Source organism: Molossus molossus, unplaced genomic scaffold (assembly GCF_014108415.1).
Source record: "Molossus molossus isolate mMolMol1 unplaced genomic scaffold, mMolMol1.p scaffold_m16_p_21, whole genome shotgun sequence".
NCBI lineage: Eukaryota > Metazoa > Chordata > Mammalia > Chiroptera > Molossidae > Molossus > Molossus molossus.
Window position 1 is genome coordinate 1,926,809 of NW_023425357.1, and position 18,697 is coordinate 1,945,505.

Sequence of the window (18,697 nt, forward strand, 5' to 3'; positions counted from 1 at the left end):
GGCCTCAGTGAAGACATCTGTGTTTTCCCAGATAGACTCACGGGCTCCCCTCCCCTTCACCCTAGGTGCCCAGGACAGGTGGGCAAGATGTCAGGATAGGCAGACTGGTGCCAGGTGTGAGCTCGGAGCCAGCAGAAGAGAGGGCGTGGGGTGCAGGCTGCCCACCTTGGCTATGCTCAGGGTCATGGTCGGGTCCATGACCACAAATGTCCACATGCCTGAGGCAGAAAGCAAACACCTGCAAGTCTATATTTTTGCAGATCAGCAAAGTTGCTTTTAAACAGTCTTGTCTGATCTGTCTCAGAAAGGCCTCTCCTGGATTCCTGCACACAGAGGTTCCCCTGCAGGCCAGTTTCCTGCCATGGGGCTGCCACTTCAGCTGACCTCCTTCTATTCCCCAAGGTCAGCAAGCCTGGAGGAATTTCTCCTGGGCCAGGGGCACACCTCACTGAAAAGGCCCAACAGGCCCCGCCCCTGTGGCTCAGTGGACTGAGCCTCTGCCCATGGACTGGGAGGTCCCAGATGATTCCCAGTCAGGACACTTGCCAGGGTTTCAGGCTCCGTGCCAGGTAGGGGGTGTCCTGGGGAGCCAGATGGATGTTTCTTTCTCACAACAATGTTTCTATCTCCACTTTCCTCTCTAAAAAAAAGCAATAAAACATTTTGAAAGGAGGGACAGAATGGGAACAGGAAAAGTGCCAGGTGGTTGAGGTGTTTCTTCTCCTCCCAGCCTGAGCTACCAGGCGCATCTCACAAACCCGGTCCAGCCCTGGCTGGTTTGGCTCAATGGTTACAGCGTGGGCCTGCGGTCCAGAGAGACCAGGTTTGGGTTCTGCAAAGGGCACATAACTTTGTTGCAGTTTGTCCCGGGCCCTGGTGGGCATGTGGGTGGCGACTACTCGATGTGTTTCTTTTGCCTCGATGTTTCTCTCTCTCTCTCTCCCTCACACTTTATCTGAACAAAAAATGAAAAAATGTCCTCATGTGAGGTTAGAAAAATAAAATTCAAAAATAAAAAAATTAGTTTAAAAAAACAAAGCCGGTCCAGAGTCTGGACATTTGGGCGTTACTGTGGGAAGCAGAGGACGTCCTACCAGCAGCAAAACAATTTCGGAAGGTCAGGAGGGCAAAGGCATACAGTCCTCAGCCCCTGTTACCCTGCGGAGAACAGTCACCCCCAGGGGAGGGGCCAGGGCCCTGTGGTCCAGCTTGGCCTGCTCGAGGTCCTTCTTCCCAACCACCATCGGGTGTCCCACATCCCTCCTTCCACCAGGGCACACCGACCTGCCAGGTGTTCTTGCCAACGGTCACTGGGGAACATCTGTAATACTGTCAACAATGAAAATAAATACCTAAAAATTAACTGTCTCCAGCACCCTCCCCTGGGCATCGTGGCCATATTCCTGCTGTAACCCCAGTGAAGGTCCCGGCCAGGGCTGGGTAAACATTTATGTTTTATTATTTGATTTTTTAAGAGCGAGAGACTGAAAAATACATATGAGAAATGTGGACCCTCTGTCTCCTGCACTCCCCCCACCTAAGATCGAGTCCCGAAACCTGGGCATGTGCCCCGGTGGGAACTAAACCAGGGTCCTCCTGGTGTATGGACCACGCTCAACCACTGAACCACACCGCCTGGCCATGTTATTTGTCATTCGCAGTTCCCATGCGATGGCATTGACCTCTGACCTGGAGCCTCCTGGCCTCCTTCCTCTCACCTGGCACGAGGTCTCCCAGGTGCCCGGAGAGATGCTCACAGCAAGGGCTTCTTGTAGGGATGGAGGACTCCAGGGACACCGGGATACTGCAGTGTGGTTTCTCTTTACCGCAGGCCGATGCTCTAACCGCTGAGCCAATCTGGCCAGGGCTGCAGTGTGGTTTCTCATTAGAAGATCCCCTGGGCCAACGTGAAGGCAGCAGATCCCAGGGATCTGCTGTGTCTGATGAAGGGGCACTTCCCGGAAAGGCAGGTATGGGAAGGGACCCTCCGCATCTTTGAGGACATGAATCTGTCTCCACTGTGTGAGGGACTCAGAGCCCAGATGTATCGTGAGTGGGGCTGGGGGCTGGGGACACGGGAGATGGGGACACAAGGGGTGGGCTTCACGTGGGAATGAAGGTCAGCGACAACACGTGGTGATGGAGACTGTACCCTCATGGGAACAAGGATGTTGCTGCTGGATTTTTATGGGGTTGATTGAAATTTCTCTTGATAGAGGAGGAATGACAGGATCACTAAGTTAGTCATGTGGTGTGTTAGAGGGTGACCGGTGCCAAGAAAAAGAGAGAGAGTAAGGTGGTTGGGATGGCCCAGGGTGTGATGTAAGGGTTCGGTGCTGGATTTATTGGGATCATCAGCCACCGTGAGCAGGTAGGATTTGAGCAAAGACCTGGAGGTGAGGGAGTGAGCCTGTGGACATGTGGGGAGGAGCCAGACGGGATCAGGTCGGACCCAATCCCAGAGGCAGGGTCCTGTGACAGGGTCTTTGCAAAGTAGCGTGCTTCCAAAGTAGTGGGGTTGATGGAGCTGGGGGATGTGGCTCCCCCAGTCAACCTCAAGCTTGTCAGAGAAACACTGTTTTTACTGAGAGCACCCTTCACTGCCTACTGCTTTCCAGCCTGGGGTATCTCATATTCACCACCCATGTTTCCTTCAGAGATGCCACAGGGACCCCAAGACCCAAGCTAAGACGAACCGGACCTCCCAGAAGGACAATCTGGTGCGTGTACACAATTTTACGATGATCACACATAAATTGCTGGATGGAACATTTTACTGGGTCTACATTGGTCATTTTTCTTCAAGTTTTATCCAACCGATTGTATTCCAGAAATGATGCTCTTCCTAATCTGTGCTTCTACTACGGCTTATTAAAGAACACGTTACTGTAAGCTGGACCTTCTGTCTGATGCCGCTCTAAGTTCTGATCTGCCAGTGTTCGTTTCTGGTCTCTGTGTTGTCTTAATAGGGAGCTGTGCTTTTTTGTTGGTTTGTCTTGTACCAGAAGGTTCCTTGAAATCATTGCCCAATCAGTGAAAAGAGTGCCCTGATTTAATTCTTGGTTTGTGTTCATTCAGTCAGTGAAGACCTCCTCTCTCTTTCTCTCTTTTTTTAAATTGTATTTTTAATTTTATTTTTGTTACAGTTGTTTCTCCTTTTTTTACTCCATTGCCACCCTCCTCCTCATACTCCCTACCCTGTTCCCGGCTCTGTGGTCCATATCCATTGGTCATACATACATGCATATAAGTTCTGTGGTTTATCTCTTCCCTCCCCCCTCCATCCCCTCTTCTGAAGGTTGTCAGTCTGTCCCCACTTCTACGTCTGTGGGTCTACCCAATTCCTCAGACTGGTATGTTCATTATATTCCATAAATAAGTGAGATCACGTGGTATTTGTCTTTTTCTGTTTGGCTTGTTTCACTTAAGATAATATTTTCCAGGTCCCTCCATTTCATGTCAAAGGATAAGAGATCTTTCTTTCTTACAGCTGCATAGTACTCCATTGTGTATATGAACCACAGCTTTTTTATCTATTCGTCTACTGATGGACTCTTGGACTGTTTTCAGATCTTACCTATTGTAAATAGTGCTGCTATGAACATGGGGGTACATATATTCTTTCTGATTGGTGTTTCAGGCTTTTTAGGGTATATTTCTAGACGTGGGATCACTGGGTGAAATGGAAGTTCAATTTTTAATTTTTTGAGGTAACACCATATTGTTTTCCATAGTGGCTGCACCAGTCTGCATTTCCACCAGCAGTGTACTAGAGTCCCCTTTTCTCCACACCCTCACCAACACGTTTTTGATGATTTGTTGATGGTGGCCATTCTGACAGGTGTGAGGTGATACCTCATTGTTGTTTTAATTTGCATCTCTCTGATGACTAGTGATGTTGAGCATTTCTTCATATGTCTCTTGGCCATCTGTATTTCCTTGGAGAGATGTCTGTTCAGCTCCTCTTCCCATTTTTTAATTGGGTTCTTTGTCTTCCTTTTGTTGAGTTGTATGAGTACTCTATGCATTTTTTAAATTAACCCCTTATCTGCTGTATCATTGGCAATGATGTTCTCCCATACAGTGGGTTGCCATTCCATTTTGATGATTGTTTCTTTTACTGTGCAGAAACTTTTTAGTTTGATGTAGTCCCACGTGTTCATTTTCTCCTTTGTTTCTCTTGCTTTAGGTGATGTATCATTAAAAATTCTGCTGCGTGCCCTGGCCGGTTTGGCTCAGCGGTTAGAGCGTCGGCTTGCGGTCCTGAGAGACCCGGGTTCGGTTCCGCTAAGGGCGCGTACCTCGGTTGCAGTTTGTCCCCGGCCCTGGTCGGTTGTGCGGGTGGCAGCCACTTCATGTGTTCCTTTCACATCGATGTTTCTCTCTCTCTCTCTCTGTTCCTCTCTCTCCCTCCCACTCTACCTGAACAAAAAATGGAAAAAGTGTCCTCTGGAGAGGATAAAAAAAAAAAATTCTGCTGCGTATGATGTCCAACATTTTGTCGCCTACATTTTCTTCTAGAATTTTTATTGATTCACGGGTCACATTTATGTCTTTTATTCATTTTGAGTTCACTTTTGTGTATGGTATAAGTTGATTGTCCAGTTACATTTTTTTTGCATGTAGCCGTCCAATTTTCCCAATGTCATTTATTAAAGAGTGAATCCATTTTTAAAAAAAATTTATCCTCGCCCAAGGACATTTTTGCATTTATCTTCAGAGAGAGCAGGAGAAAGGAAGGGAGGATGAGAGAGAGAGAGAGAAACATCAACATTTGAGAGACACATCAAGTGGTTGCCACCCACACGAGCCCAACCAGGGCCGGGAACAAACTGCAACCGAGGTCCGTGCCCTTAGCAGAAACTGAACCCGGGACTGTCTGGTCTACGGAAAGATACTCTATCCGTTGAGCCAAACCGGCCAGGGCCAGAATCCCTTTTATACACACATGATTTGAAGGAATCATTTGAATTAAACCAACAGCACAAAAATCCACCAGAGGGTGGAGAGCAAGAAGAGAGCGAGGCTTAAAAGCTACAAAACCCTGAGTGCTAGTAAGAGAAATAGATAAGGTGCTTGTAGGGTCATTTTCAGAATGAGAAGATTGACAAGTCCATACAAAGAATATGCATTGAAAAGAAAAAAAATATTGTCATTTTAGATAACATGGAAGGACCTTGCAAGGACCATGCTGAGTGGAGTAAGTCAGAAAAAGGACAAGACCATAGAATTTCACTGCTGTGGGAGAATGAAACACACAGCAACAAAGGAAGAAACAAGCTTATGGGCACAGACGACAGTGTGGTGGTCACCAGGTTGGGGGGTAGAATGAAGAGTGTAAAAAGGGTCACATTTGTGGTGTCCGAAAGAGACTAGACTTGGGTGGTAAGCACACAATGAAATACACAAATCCTGTATTATAAAATTGTACAACTGAATGTCATGAACCAATGTATGCCAATAGATTTCATTTACCAAGAAAAACAAAGAATGTATAAAAACAGAGTAGCAAAGAAACAAAAAGCAGCAAATGTACATCCCTGTGCCCACCCCTTCTCCAGAGGCGGACGGTGTGCTCTTCATGACCTCCTCCAATCATCTCAGGCTGTAGGGTTCACCACCCTTCTTGCACAGAGCTGAAAGCTAGTGACAGGTCAGTAGCTTGCTGTGTTTCGTTAAAAACACTGGTTTGCACGCACGTCTGATGGTAAGACTACATCTCGTCCAATACACCCCAGAAAGAAAAGTGGTCAAGGAAACCCCAAAGACACACAGGTGAATGGGGATTGAGCCCACATGGAAGGCTTTGGGACAGACTGGAGTTGAAAAACTGGGGTGGGATGTGGAGCTCTATCCAGGCAGGAAGGTAGGTGGAGGAATGTGAAGTAAGATGGTCTGTGTCTGAAAAAAAGGCTAAGGGAATATATTAGCACCAAACCAGCACTGCAAGAAATGTTAAAAGGACTGGTGTAATTAGCAGTAGAAATGGGAAGAAAAATAGAACCACACTAAAGAAAAATGGCAATAAATAAGTACATATCAATAATCACCTTAAATGTAAATGGATTGAATGCTCCCATAAAAAGACACAGAATAGCCGATTGGATAAGAAAGCATGACTCATCTATATGTTGTTTACAAGAGACCCACCTCTCAACAAAAGACTCACCTAGATTGAAAGTGAAGGGATGCAAAAAAATTTTCCAAGCAAATGGAAAGCAAAAAGAAGCTGGGGTAGCAATTCTCATATCTGATAAAATCGATTTCAAAATGAAGACCATAACTAGAGACAAAGAAGGCCACTACATAATATTGAAAGAATCTATCCAACAGGAAGATATAACCTTGATAAACATATATGCACCCAATATAGGAGCACCAAAATGTATTAAAAATCTTCTGGAGGACTTCCAAGGAGAAATCAGCAACAATACAATCATAGCAGGGGACTTCAACACCCTGTTAACAGCACTGGATAGATCCTCTAGGCAAAAAATTAGCAAGGAAACAGAGACTCTAAATGAAGCACTAGACCAAATGGATCTAATAGACTTCTACAGACAATTACACCCCAAAACTACAGAATACACATTCTTCTCAAGTGCACATGGGACATTCTCAAAGATAGTCCACATGATAGGACACAAACTAAATCTCTACAAGTTCAAGAAGATTGAAATCATATCAAGCATCTTCTCAGATCACAATGGCATGAAACTAGAAATCAATTGCAACAAGAACATGCAAAGATATTTCAACACATGGAGGCTAAATAGCATGTTATTGAACAATGAATGGGTCACCGAGGAGATCAAGGAAGAAATTAAAAACTTCCTGGAAACCAATGTAAATGAACACACAACAACACAAAATCTATGGGATGCAGCAAAAACAGTTCTGAGAGGGAAGTTCATAGCACTACAGGACTACCTCAAAAAACAAGAAAAATTTCTAATTGACTGTCTAACCTCACAATTTAAAGAACTAGAAAGCAAACAAAAAGAAAACCCCAGAGCAAGTAGAAGGAAGGAAATAGTAAAGATCAGAGCAGAAATAAATGACATAGAGACCAAAAAAACAATTCAAAGGATCAATGAAACAAAGAGCTGGTTTTTCGAAATGATAAACAAGATTGATGGACCCTTAGCTAGACTCACCAAGAAACAAAGAGAGAGAACCCAAATACACAAAATCAGAAATAAAAGAGGAGAAGTAACAACCGACACCACGGAAATACAAAAGATCGTTAACAACTACTATGAACAACTATATGGCAACAAATTCGACAATCTAAGCGAAATGGACAAATTTCTAGAAACACACAGTCTCCCAAAACTATTCCCGGAAGAGATAGAAAACTTGAACAGACCAATAACAACTAAGGAAATTGAAGAGGTAATCAAGACTCTCCCAGCAAACAAAAGCCCAGGCCCAGATGGCTTCACGGGGGAGTTTTACTGAACATTCAAAAAAGAACTAACACCCATTCTCCTCAAACTATTTCAAAAAATTCAAGAAGAAGGAAGACTTCCAAACCCGTTCTATGAGGCCAGCATAATTCTAATTCCAAAACCAGAAAAAGACACTACGAAGAAAGAAAACTACAGGCCAATATCCCTGATGAACATAGACGCCAAAATCCTGAACAAAATATTAGCAAATCGGATCCAGAAATACATCAAAAAAATTATTCACCATGACCAAGTGGGATTCATTCCAGGGATGCAAGGCTGGTACAATATTCGCAAATCAATAAACGTGATACACCACATAAACAAACTGAAGAATAAAAACCACATGATCATATCAATAGATGCTGAAAAAGCATTCGACAAAATCCAGCATCCATTTCTGATAAAAACGCTCAGCAATGTAGGAATAGAGGGATCATATCTCGACATAATAAAGGCCATATATGAAAGACCTACAGCCAACATCATACTCAATGGACAGAAACTAAAAACATTTCCGTTAAGAACAGGAACAAGAGAGGGATGTCCACTTTTGCCACTCTTATTTAACATTGTACTGGAAGTCTTAGCCACAGCAATCAGACATGAAGAAAAAAGAAAAGGGATCCAAATTGGAAAGGAGGAAGTGAAACTGTCATTATTTGCAGATGACATGATATTATACATAGAAAACCCTAAAGACTCCATCAAAAATTTACTAGACTTAATAAATGAATTTGGCAAAGTAGCAGGATAAAAAATTAACATCAGGAAATCGACGGCATTCTTGTACACCAATGATGAACTCAGAGAAAGAGAAACTGAAAAAACAATCCCATTTACCATCGCGCCAAAAAAATTACGATACCTAGGAATAAACTTAACCAAAGAAGTAAAGAACCTATTTGCAGAAAACTACAGGTCATTGAAAAAAGAAATAGAGGGGGATATAAAAAAGTGGAAGCACATACTCTGTTCATGGATTGGAAGAATTAACATCATTAAAATGTCCATACTACCGAAAGCAATTTATAGATTCAATGCAATCCCCATCAAAATACCAACGACATATTTCATAGAACTAGAACAAATACTGCAAAAGTTCATATGGAACCAAAAAAGACCCCAAATAGCCACAGCAATCTTGAAAAAAAAAAGAACAAAGTAGGTGGGATCACAATACCAGATATCAGGTTATACTACAAAGCGACTGTAACCAAAACAGCCTGGTACTGGCACAAGAACAGGCATATAGACCAGTGGAACAGAACTGAAAACCCAGAAATGGACCCAAGGCAATACGCTCAATTAATATTTGACAAAGGTGGCAAGAGCATACAGTGGAGTAAAGACAGCCTCTTTAATAAATGGTGTTGGGAAAATTGGATAGCTACATGCAAAAAAATGAAACTAGACCATCAACTTACACTATACACAAAAATAAACTCAAAATGGATAAAAGACTTTAATGTGACCCTTGAATCCATAAAAATTCTAGAAGAAAATGTAGGCAACAAAATTTCGGACATCATACGCAGCAGAATTTTCACTGATACATCACCTAAGGCAACAGAAATAAAGGAGAAAATGAACACATGGGACGACATCAAACTAAAAAGCTTCTGCACAGCAAAAGAAACAATCATCAAAATGGAATGGCAACCCACTGTATGGGAGAACATCATTGACAATGATGTATCAGATAAGGGGTTAATTTCCAATATATATATAGTGCTCATACAACTCAACAAAAGGAAGACAAAGAACCCAATTAAAAAGTGGGCAGAGGTGCTGAATAGACACCTCTCCAAACAGGACATACAAATGGCCAAAAGAAATATGAAGAAATGCTCAACATCACTAATCATCAGAGAGATGCAAATTAAAACAACAATGAGGTATCACCTCACACATGTCAGAGTGGCCGCCATCAACAAATCATCAAACAACAAGTGTTGGCGAGGGTGTGGAGAACAGGGGACTCTAGTACACTGCTGGTGGGAATGCCGGCTGGTGCAGCCGCTATGGAAAACAATATGGTGCTACCTCAAAAAATTAAAAATTGAACTTCCATTTGACCCAGTGATCCCACTGCTGGGAATATACCCTAAGAAGCCTGAAACACCAATCAGGAAAAATATATGTACCCCCATGTTTATAGCAGCACTATTTACAATAGCTAAGATCTGGAAACAGCCCAAGTGTCCACCAATAGACGAATGGATCAAAAAGCTGTGGTACATATACACAATGGAGTACTATGCAGCGGTAAGAAAGAAAGATCTCTTATCCTTTGAGACGACATGGAGGGACCTGGAAAGTATTATTCTAAGTGAAAGAAGCCAAGCAGAAAAAGACAAATACCACATGATCTCACTTATATACAAAATATAATAAACATAACAGTCTGAGGAATACAGTAGACCCAGAAACATGGAAGTAGGGCACAGACTGACATCCCTCAGAAGAGGGGGTGGGGGGGTGGTGGGTGGGAAGAGATAAACCACAGAACTTATATGCATGTATGCATGACCAATGGACATGGACAACTAAGCCGGGGACAGGGCGGAGGTGTGTGGCGTGGGGGGTGCCAATGGGGTAAAAAGGTAAAATATCTGTAACAAAAAAATAAATAAAAAATTCATAAAAAAAAAAAGATGGTCTGTGTCTGTGTGTTTTCTCTCCTTAATCCCTCACACACATCAGCATGTTGTTTGCAAGAGGGAAGGGGGTGTGGGGGGGGGTAGAAGTGGGTAAAGGGGCGATAAATGGGGATGGAAGGACACCTGACTAGGGGTGGAGAAGACACAGATGATGTGTTACAGAATTGTGCCCCTGAAACTTACATCATATTACCCAATGTCACCCCAATAGATTGAATCTTTAAGATATGACGGGTGGTGGAGGCGATTTTCTGAGGCTCTGACTTCCCTAAGCCTCACTTTGCATCCACTTTTTGTCTGCTCTGTGCCTCCCCTGGGACATCACAGGCATCCTTGGTGACCCCACAGATCCACTTACCACTATGGGGCCCGGTTTTGAAGGAAAGCCCACCCTTACCACCCCTACATAGCCGGTGATCTCCTCTGTGACCAGGTTTCCTCGCTGGACACACAGAGCCCTGAAGATGGCTGACTATGACCCACAGTTAACAGATTAGCTCATGAACACACTAACACCCTTGGGCACTCAACAATGTAAGTGGGACCTCCACTGACCTTGACCTTGAGTCTTAGCACGCCCTCTTCATCCTCCATTTTACACAGAGACAAGAAAGTGGGAGCCACCTACCTAATGACCCCAACAAGCATGTTTTGTGTAGGAAGTGGTGCAGTGAACTTTTTCAACAGGTATCTTTGGCCTCTGGGTCATCAGTCTTAGGAGAGAAGGTGTGGACGCAGAGTAGGGCTCTACACACAGGTTTGAATCAGTGACTGAGAACGTTATTCGAAATCAGACAAAAGAAAATAATCACTGACTTCATTCAGCTCCTCCAGGAGCCAGGCTGTTGTATGCACTTAAAATTTTTATTGATTTGAGAGTGAGAGAGAGAACACGGATTTGTTGTTCCACTTTTTCATACATTCTTTGGTTGATTCTTGTATGTGCCCTGACCAGGGATCAAATCCACAACCTTGGCGTACAAGGACGGTGCTCCTACCCGCTGAGCCACGCACACAGGGCTTGTGTGCAGTGTTTTTGTGTGTGGTTAATTCTCACCTGAAGACATTTTTTCATTAATATCCTTTTTGAATTTTAGAATTTATTAAGAGAGTTGTCAACCTGAGCAGGAAGGTATATTAAAACAAACAAACAAAAATTTGGAAAAGCATCCAAAATGGCACAGAGGGTATGCTACGCCCCCTATGTCAGAGCGGCTGGAAAGGCAGCCCGGGGACCTGGCGCTGACTGGACAGGCTCCGCACACCCTCTGAGTTCTGAGCTCTCAACTTCATTGTACAAAAGGCCACTTGGAACATGTATCTGTTAGCTCTTAACTTCCATATTACTGCCCTAAGCCTCTCATTCCAGAAACCCAAAACCCACCTCTTCAATCAGAGGAATGGAATGATGGAACCACCCCAACCCCTCAAAACTGCAAAGGAATGCTCGACAAGAAAAGCAAATTTCAGGAGACCCCAGCCCTCGACCAATGAAGAACTCGAGAGACCCAAGGCCTGACCAATCAAACACGACCACTTCTCTTCCGCTGAACCACCGCCCAACCCCCTGCTCTGGGTTTAAAATTTTCTAGTCTGTACAAGCTGGTGGGTACTCTCTTTTTACAGGTAGTTCGGCAGCCTAAATTTCAACAAACCTGCACTACTGGAGACCCTGCACCGCCTCATGCCACCTCGTTCTTACGTAATGGTGCCGAAACCCAGGGACGGGAGCTTGGTAGCCTGGATGATCCCCGCGCACACCCTTACTACCTGGGCAGCAGCGGGCAGCGGCACCTCACCTGGGCTAACTTCCAGATTCTGGGTGGACTGAGGTTTGTGTTCATTGACCGGCTCCAACCCGTCTCGGTAACAGTCCTACCTGCTGAACCAGAAGGTAAGAAATTTCTCCCTACCGTCTCTGGTTGGCCTTCAAAAGTTTAGGCACCCTCACAGTCCGTTTCTCACGCTTTCTCTCCTTCCTTATTCTCCCTTATTCTTCCACCTACATGCTACTGGGTGGCCCGCCCATCTCGTTATCATCTCAACATTCACCAAGTGGCCTGCCCGTCTGGCTCTCCTCTTGAAATTCTTTCTTATTTTTCCACCTACGCCCAATTTTGATTTTGACTCACCCTTGTCTACCGAGTGGCCTGCCTGTCTCACCCTCGTCTTGAAATCTAGGTACCTAGTCAGACCCCTCAGTACTCTGGGGAATTCAACTAAGGGTGATGACTCCTTGGTTTGTCCTCCTACAGGCTTGTTTTCCCGAGGCCTTGATTGGAGATGGGGATGCCCTCTCCTGTCATTGCCTCTCTACGAAAGGGGGTCGTCTCAATCAAGACCACCCCACTCGAGCCCCCTTGGCTGTCTACTGGAAAATGTAAACAACCTTGGTCTCTCCCATCTGAGGCCCCTTAGAGAGAGAAAGAGAAACATTGAGGAGAGAGAAACAGGGATTGGCTGCCTCCTGCACACCCCCTTCTGAAGATCGAGCCTGAAACCTGGGCATGTGCCCCAACTAGGAACTGAACCAGGGTCCTCCTGGTGTATGTACGATGCTCAACCACCTGAGCCTCAACGGGGGCCAGGAAGGACTTTTAGCAATGGGACAGAGGTGGTTCTTTTCAAAGGTTAATTTGTAGTCTTTGTGTTTTGGACACAAGCCATCTTGATTTGGTAATCTCAAGTATGTTTCATTGTAACTGTTATTAGGGAATCAATACGAAACATAGATACTTTGCCCAGCTAGCTTCTCACTCCTGATTGGAGTGAGGCTTCCTGAATTTTTCTGTGAAAAGCATCTCCCAAAGCAGAAAGAAAAAGCACCTGGTCCACCCGTGCCCAGCCCCGAGGAGTTGGCTCAGGGATCCATCCCCATTGGCTGGGGCTGGGCGTGGTCATCCTCCTGCTTTGCCCAGACTTGAAAACTGTGCGTGGGAGACTCAGAGGTGACCGTTGGTTGCAGGGCCTTTCCACAGCTGCTTCTCATTTCTGAAGAAAAGTCTTTTCTGCCTCTTGGATCCACAAGGAACCACCTCAGAAAGGGGCAGGTTTGGAGAGCTCCCCACACCCTAGAGCAGTTATTCTCAACCTGTGGGTCGCAACACCTTTGGGGGTCAAACGACCCTTTCACAGGGGTCGCCTAAGACCATCGGAAATCATATTTCCGATGACAATTCATAATAGTAGCAAAATTACAGTTATGAGGTAGCAGCAAAAATACTTTATGGTTGGTGGTCAGCACAATATGAGGAACTGTACTTTTTTTGGGTATGTTCTCCTAGCGGGAACCGAACCCAGGACAGTGGAGTGCAGGCTGACACTCCCACAACTGAACCAACCGGCCAGGGCTGAGGAGCTGTGTGAAAGGGTCGTGGCATGAGGAAGGTTGAGAACCACTGCCCTAGAGCCTGCCCAAAGGCTCTGTTTCTCATTTGGAAGCATGGAGAGCAATTCCCTAAATGATCCTGCTCCCCTGTCTTGTCTCCACTCCTGGGAGTGTTATTCTACGAGTAAAATGAGGGGCCTCAAAATCACCGGGACTCAATTTGGGGTCCATAGCAACAAACCCTGTCAAAACTAGACCAGACAGCTTGCGGTGCACACATGCACACACAGGTCACTCCTCGTATTTTTAAATGTATTTTTTACATTTATTTTTATTGCTGAAAGTATTCGAGATGCCCCCCGCTATTTCCCCATTGACACCTCCATCCTGCTTCCATGACCCCCCACCCCTTCAACACACCATTGCTTCTGTCCCTGTGTTATGTGTATCTGCATATAAATCCTTTGGTTACTCTCCTCTAATTCTTTCAGATTATGTAACACGCAAACGGGCCCAGAGCCTTTAACCTGTTCCTTTCTGTTTATTTATTAACTAACAATTAACAGCAGGAACCTCATCCTGTGTTTCTCATGGAAGTTATGGTTCAGTATCCCCCAAGTCTGCGTTTCTGGTGACTTAGACAACACAGGTATTTTGAATCTTGAGAATACACAGTATTAACACTGCAAATTAATTACAGTTGGCATAGAATATTAGTTCCAGGTGTACAGCATAGACAGACTTTATATAATTTATGTGATTCCCTTAAAAATCTAGTCCCCACTTGGCCCCATACATAGGTATCATAATATTCTCGACTGTATTCCATGTGCTGTACTTTATATCCCCATTAATGTTTCTATAAACGGCCATTTGCACATCATAATCCGTTCCCTTTTTCCACTCATTTTGATCATTCTTTTGCAAAACTGCTCAGGTACAGTTGACCTTCAATATTATGTTAGTTTCAGGTGTACAGCATAATGAGTCTGTCATACTATGAAGTGATCCCCCTGATAATTCATGTTCCTCCCTGGCATCATACAATTATTACAATATTATTGACTGTGTATCCTGGACAACAGTACGGGGGGTCCTCAAACCATTAGGAATGAAACTATCTCATGACTCAGCCATTCAACTTTTGAGTATCAAAAGAAATCCAAAACACGAATTTGTAAAGACAAATTCTCTGCATTCTTTCTTATTCTTTTATCTGCATTCTTTCTTATTCTTTTATCTTTTTCAGACACATTTATGTTTATTTTTAAAAATATTTTTTTTATCCTCACCCGAGGACACTTTTTGTTCAGATAGAGTAGGAGGGAGAGAGAGAGAGAGAAACATCGATGTGAAAGGGACACATCGAGTGGCTGCCACCCGCATGACCAACCAGGGCCGGGGACAAACTGCAACCGAGGTACATGCCCTTAGCGGGAACCGAACCCGGGTCTCTCGGGACCGCAGGCTGATGCTCTAACCGCTGAGCCAAACTGGCCAGGGCTCAGACACATTTTAAAAATGTATCTTTATTATTAAAAGTATTTCAGATGCCCCACCTCTTCCCCCACTGAGCCCCTCTACCCAGCTCCCGCCCCCACCCAGGTCGTCACTGCACTGTTGTAGTGTTTATCGTTTATGCATATATGCGATGGGTTTTTTGCACAATCTCTTCCTCTCCCCTTCCTTCTGAGATCTGTCTATCTGTGCCATGCTTCCAAGTGTCTGTCTCTGTGTTGTTCATCAGGGTCTCTTCATTAGATTCCACTCAGAAGTGAGATCATGTGATATTTGTCTTCCTGAAACTTTTCCCAACGGTCTCCTTATTGCCAGTTTAAAACGGCTCATTTAAATGGGAAATTGTTGAAGTTGTGGGCAAACCCCTTCGATGGATACAGTGGTGGAGGCCAGGCTAGTGGGCCTGGCTCCTGCCTTCGTGGGAAAGCCTTCATGTCTCCGATGAAGTGGTTTCACCGGTGGTCTCCGCGAGCTGGGGAAGACAGGCTCAGGGCGTGTGGCTACCTCTGTGGTGTTTTCTCATTGATTTACTATTAATACTTTTTAAAATTACTTTTATTTTTGAGAGACAGGAAGGGAGAGAGCTAGAAACACTGATGTTTATTCCACTTATTTATGCATTCATTGGTTGAGTGTTGGAAGTGCCTAGACTGGGGATCAAACTCACCACCTTCGTATATCAGGCAGATGCCCTAATCCACTGAGTACCTGGCCAGGGCCATGGCTTAGATTTTCACTCTCTTTTTTTCTGTTGCTTTTGTGGTGTGACGGGTCCTGGTTGAAGCTGGGAATGGACGTGTTGCCAGGATGAGCTCCTTAACTCACGTGGCTGTGGGTGGCTGTTTCTCTGACAAGCTGCTGTCTCACCTGAGGGGCCTGGATCAGTGCCAGCTGGAGGAATTCAAACTGGGCCTCCCATCACCACAGCTGCTGGCCCAGAACTCCCCGAAGATCTCCTGGGCCAACGTGAAGGCAGCAGATCCCAGGGATCTGCTATGTCTGATGAAGGAGCACTTTCCAGAAAGGCAGGTGTGTGAAGGGACACTCCACATTTTTATTCTTTTATCCTCACCAGAGGACATTTTCCCATTTTTTGTTCAGACAGATAGAGTGGGAGGTAGAGAGAGGAAGAGAGAGAGAGAAAAACATCAACATGAAAGGCATACATTGAGTGGCTGCCACCCGCACGACCAACCAGGGTCCTGGGACGTGGTCTTTGGAAAGTAGTGTGCTTCCAAAGTAGTGGGGTTGATGGAGCATTGGATGTGGCTCCCACAGTCAACACCACGCTTGTAAGAGAAACATTCTTTCTACTGAGGTCACCCTTCTCTGCCTACTGCTTTCCAGCCTGGGTTATCTCATATCCTACCACCCAATATTTCCCTCAGAGATGCCACAGGGACCCCAAGACCCAAGCCAAGAAGAACCAGACATCCCAGAAGAACAATCAGGTGGGTGTACACAATTTTACAATGATCGCACATCAATTGCCGGATGGAACATTTTACGGGGTCCACATTGGTCATTTTTCTTCAAGTTTTATCCAACTGATAGTGTTCCAGAAATGACACCCTTCCCAATCTGTGCTTCTACTACGGCTTATTAAAGAACACGTTACTGTAAGCTGGACCTTCTGTCTGATGCTGCTCTACGTTCTGAGTCGCCAGTGTCCGTTTCTGGTCTCTGTGTTGCCTTAATAGGGAGCTGTGCTTTTTTGTTGGTTTGTTTTGTACCAGAAGGTTCCTTGAATTCATTGCCCAATCGGTGAAAAGAGTGCCCTGATTTAATTCTTGGTTTGCATTCATTCAGTCAGTGAGTGAAGACTGTCTGATCGTTTTAGTTTTTAGGTCTTGCACAATGACCTTTGTGTCCCTCATCTTCCTGTGGTCGCTCCTTGTCTTACCTGTTGGAGCATGTTGCTTTAGTTGATGGTCTAGTTTCATTATTTTGCATGCAGCTGTCCAATTTTCCCAACACCATTTATTAAAGAGACTGTCTTTACTCCACTGTATGCTGTTGCATTCTTTGTCACGTATTCATTGACCACATTGCCTTGCGTTTATTTCTGGGTTCTCTGTTCTGTTTTACTGGTCTATCTGCCTGTTCTTGTGCCAGTACCAGGCTGTTTTGTATACAGTGGCTTTGTAGTATAACCTGAAACCTGGGAATGTGATCTTTCTAGCTGTTCTTTTTCAAGATTGCTGGGGCTATTCGAGATTTTTTTGGCTCCATATTCACTTTTGAAGTATTTGTTCTAGTTCTGCGAAGTATGTCGTTGGTATTTTGATGAAGATTGCATTGAATCTATAGATTGCTTTGGGTGGTATAAAAATTTTAATGATGTTGATTCTTCCAATCCACGAACAAGGTATGTGCTTCCACAGAGCATGTTGCTTTAGAAGGTGGGCTCTTGGTCCGTCCCTAGAGGATTAGTTTTCTTCCTCCTGCGGTCTTTCTCTCTTGAGTTTGTGGGGTGCTTTTGTGCGTAGATTAACATAGTCTGGACGGCGAGACTCATCCTTAACTTGGTGAGGTCCAAGGGGATCTCTGCTGTGGCTGCCAGTGGAGCTTTTGATCTGACAGAGTTTTAGATTTCACCAGACTCTTGCTGCAAAGATGAGAAACGGAGGTGAGCAGGAGAGATGGCTTCCCTCGTTGAGGGAGCCGGACCTACAGGAGTCAGTCTTCTGGTCTCAAGGTCCATGAGTTTGTTTCTTTTTGTTTTAATCCTCAACAGAGTATATGTTTTTTATTGATTTGGTTGGTGTTTTTTTAAAGTAAGGGAGAGAAACTTTGATGTGAAAGAGAAACATAGATCGTTTGCCACCCTTACACTCCCGGAATAAGGATCCTATCCACCACCCAGGTGTGAGCCCTGACTGGGAATCCCACCCACCGCCTTTTGATGCCCAGGATGACCCTCCAACTGATGGTACCACCCGGCCAGAGCAAAGCATATATTTACATACTTAAACTATATATCTTTTATATAAATATATAAAATTATCTATATATTGAAATATGTATTATATATTTCTATACTCATACTTAATTGACATATATAATTTATATATATTAAATACATTGAAAGTTATTGCATTTTACTTTTAAAATGCAAATCAATAAATTATATATAAAGTGAAAAATATATTGATATAAAGTATATATTGAATTTCTACACTGAAATATTACATTAAATTTTGTTATATGTAAGACATTAAAATATATTTTACATATTTACACAAACATATTTGATTTACATTACACATATACATTGATACATAAATGGTGTGTCTTAATTTTTTTTCTAGTATATGGAATCATCGCCCATATTTATGTAAAAGATGTGGTTTTGCCCGGATATATAAGCCCAAACCCTAGAAAGCATGCACCACCCCATTGTCCTAACCCTCCCACCCCTGGTTATAAATCCCTCCTAGTCCTCCTGGTCGGGCTCTCAATTAGACCCAAACCCCTCGGTCTCATTTCTGACACGGTGACCTTGTCCTCATAGGCTCCGTCTAGGTCCTTCCAGAGAAGAGCTGGGTCTGTGGTTGGTGCTGTTCCGCTGTCCGCTGAGCCGTTGGACCAAACAGAAGAGGCGATCGCAGGAGCCGCTTTGCAACCTGGAGTCCTGGGGTCTTTCCCGGAGCGGAGCGCAGTCCCTTCTCCCAAGAACAGTGACCTGCAGGCAGGCGCACTGTGCTGTTATCTCCTGGGCTTCGGAGCAGCGGGGC

The 18,697-nt window shown here is 44.4% G+C and overlaps 1 protein-coding gene across 3 annotated transcripts in view; it reads left to right on the forward strand.

The window, feature by feature from the left end:
- LOC118639189 (class I histocompatibility antigen, Gogo-C*0203 alpha chain-like) overlaps nucleotides 1-18,697 on the forward strand; it is a 361,626-nt gene that overhangs the window by 3,865 nt on the left and 339,064 nt on the right. The window lies entirely within an intron of this gene.